Source organism: Cicer arietinum, chromosome 2 (genome assembly GCF_000331145.2).
Source record: "Cicer arietinum cultivar CDC Frontier isolate Library 1 chromosome 2, Cicar.CDCFrontier_v2.0, whole genome shotgun sequence".
In the NCBI taxonomy this organism is placed as follows: Eukaryota; Viridiplantae; Streptophyta; class Magnoliopsida; order Fabales; family Fabaceae; genus Cicer; species Cicer arietinum.
The window spans coordinates 19,907,189-19,910,120 of record NC_021161.2 but is presented as its reverse complement, the minus strand read 5'-3'; the positions used below and the strand labels follow the sequence as shown (position 1 = coordinate 19,910,120).

The following is a 2,932-nucleotide window of genomic DNA, read 5'->3' as shown; positions in this document are numbered from 1 at the left end:
CTTGGAAGAGTATTAAAAATGATATTAGTAATGTTTTGCGACGGTTCACAACCGCATCTAAATATATTTTGCGACACTTAGAACAAACTCAAATTTATTTTTTTCTGCACAATTACGACAGTTATCAACCGTCACTATATTTACTTTGAGGCAGTTTGAACCGTCGCAAACCTAATAATTTAAAATAAAAAATATGATACAATTTTTTTCCTATTTTTAATCAATTAAAATAAAAAATATTCATAAATACCATCCACATAATTTAAATACATAATTAATAACTATTGTACCTAAATCTAATTTATATAATTTTTTCAAAAGAAATAACACCAATTCATACATTGAAGTTAACTAAAACAACAAATAAAATAGTTTAAATATTCAAAACATTAATTAGTGGAGTAGCTAACAATACAAAACAACTCCATCAAACTTAGAAGTTCATCCAAATATCTAATTAGTCCCTAATGAAGTTGTTCCACGATCATCAGGTTGGTGGCTGGACTCAGATGAACGTCTACCATCTATTGGCGATTCTATGTCCATTGCCTGAAGAAAAAAAAAGTATATATTAACCTCAATGAATATTGATAAATATTGTCAAAACTAATTAACTAAATTTCTCTTATAGCTATAAGAAATCTGTACACAATTGATATTTTTAATCAAAGACAAACAATTCTCACAAGATTTTTAAATATGTTTGCTATGAAAATAATTCTCTGTAACAGAAATATCTAACTTTGCAACTCACTATTACCACAGCTAACAGTTGCATCTTTGATTTGTAAGGTGGTCAATAACAAATAGTTATAATTACATAACACTTCTATTATGCTTTATGATTTACAAGCTCTTTGTGAGTTCAGCTTCAATTTCATTGTTTTCCTCCTGTAAATCAAAATTAATACCATTATGCTTTTCATGTAAAGGCTAGACAACAAGGACTCTATAAACTACTAGAACAGTATTAGTTTACTTTCAATAAAAATTCATTCATTCTTGACAAAAAAATTAAATCAACTCAACTCCCATTGCCTTTTCATTTGAACTTGAATAATATTTAGCATTACTTTTTAATAAGGAAGACATAAGAATAATGAAGAGGAAGAGCAAAACACTGAGATAATCATAACCCAATAAAAACAATAGAAATTAGCATACCTGGTCATTTGCCTCTTCCTTTTCAGATCCGCTGCTTTCACCTGCTTCACCGCTCTCCTATATTCCATGACTTTCATGTCCATCATCCTAAACATGGTTACATTAACAATCCTTCAATCAAAATTGTGAAAAACGCATTGCACTACAAGTGAGAAAAAATGAGGTAGACTATATTCTGAGCAGTCAATTGGCGAACAAAAAAAAAATTAGATGAAATACTGGGCGTTCAGATTTACATCCCACACAGTTCACTTAGAATATTACAGAAGATCCTGGATTGATGTTACATTCAGTTCAGAGCAATGAAAATTTCAAATTCATCTTCATAAAGCGGAGAAAGCATGTTTAATATATCCTTCCTAATTTCACACTGGTATCCCAAGCAAATACCAAAAACCTTCAATTAGTGATGTGTCAAATTAGAATCAAGGGTATCAAAAAAAAAATTAGTTTACAATCAAAACAATAAAGAATATTCAGTTGTTTATAATTGATACCTGTATTTTATCCTTAAAAATTTCATTTTTTCTTGTCGATGGAACTAGTTTCCAATTGTCGTACATTATAGGAAAATCCTTAAACTTCCTTGCAATTTCACCCAAAAAACCGCCTAACAAACCAGCAGCTGATCCTACCGGTTGCCCATTTGAATTCCATCTAGTTATTATTCTGCTAACATTAGGAGGAGCTTCAAGCACGTCTGATACCCTTAAGTGTGTCTTTGAAATATGTCCCGCCTCATCTAACACATAAGTCAATGAAATATGTCATATTGCAATCTTGTAAAACAATTAAATTTTATAAATATAATTAGACATTAGATAACATACTAATGACTTCTACATCCCAAAATGTAAAATTCCTTTTTTGAGAAATTTCTGGCTCATCTTCTACCACATCTTCAGAGTGAGAGGATGTCTCTTGGAAATGTGTTGTTTCTGTCTCTTGCACTGATCTTGGTGTTGTCACTTGAGAAGGTGTTGCTTCTGTCGCTTGCACAGTAGTTGGTGTTGTTGTCACCGGAGAAAGATGTGGTTCTATCGTTTGCACAGCTAGCGATGTTGTCGCTTGAGAAGGTGGTGCTTGAGAAGGTGGTGCTTGAGAAGGCGGTGCTTGAGAAGGTGGTGGATTTGTCGGTGTTGTTATCGGAGATGGTAGTGGTTCTATCACTTGGAATGTTGGTTATAAACCATGTCTTCGCAAGTGCTTCATTTTGGTTACTTGAAGATCTCATGGTAGTATAAGCCTCGGCCAACCCTTCGTGAAACGCTACAATCAATTATTATTAATGTAAATAAATAAAAATCAACATATAATACGAATAAGAAACATTTTGTAATTTTAGTATTTTTAGTATTTTTAGTTATTACTAACCGGTGAGGTTTTTGATATGGTGGAAGAAGATTTGTGAAGGGATTGAGAGAGATGAGTTAGATTAAGAGCCTCCATCCTTTTTTTTATTCTCTTCCATTGTTTTGCGTCGAATATCCTCATATGATGATTCCATTTTGTTCACAAGATTGAGTCTCCAAACACACTTAAACTGCAAACATTGATGACAACCAAGTTAGACTAATGCAAATAGCTAAACAAATAGGATTTTCAAAGATGTCAAACAAATAGGATTTTCAAATAGCTAAACACAAAAATGAACACAATAACAAAAATGAGCACATCAAACACAATGCAACAGTAAAAGAAAGTAGTAAAAAAATAACATAGATTGAAGAGTACCATGTCATAAACAACAAACAAGAATTATTAACAA

General features: G+C 31.7%; 1 long non-coding RNA gene across 2 annotated transcripts; it reads right to left on the bottom strand.

Moving 5' to 3' along the window:
- Positions 1-389: 389 nt before the first annotated feature.
- On the bottom strand, positions 390-1,540 carry LOC140919482 (uncharacterized). Of its 2 annotated transcripts, none has more exons than XR_012162088.1 (3): positions 1,165-1,540; positions 755-891; positions 390-549 (listed from the first exon to the last, which is right to left on the bottom strand). It is a non-coding gene; the product is annotated as an uncharacterized lncRNA (long non-coding RNA). The 2 variants fall into 2 exon arrangements; XR_012162087.1 differs by having other exon boundaries at positions 761-891; positions 1,165-1,533.
- Between the last annotated feature and the right edge of the window lie 1,392 nt (positions 1,541-2,932).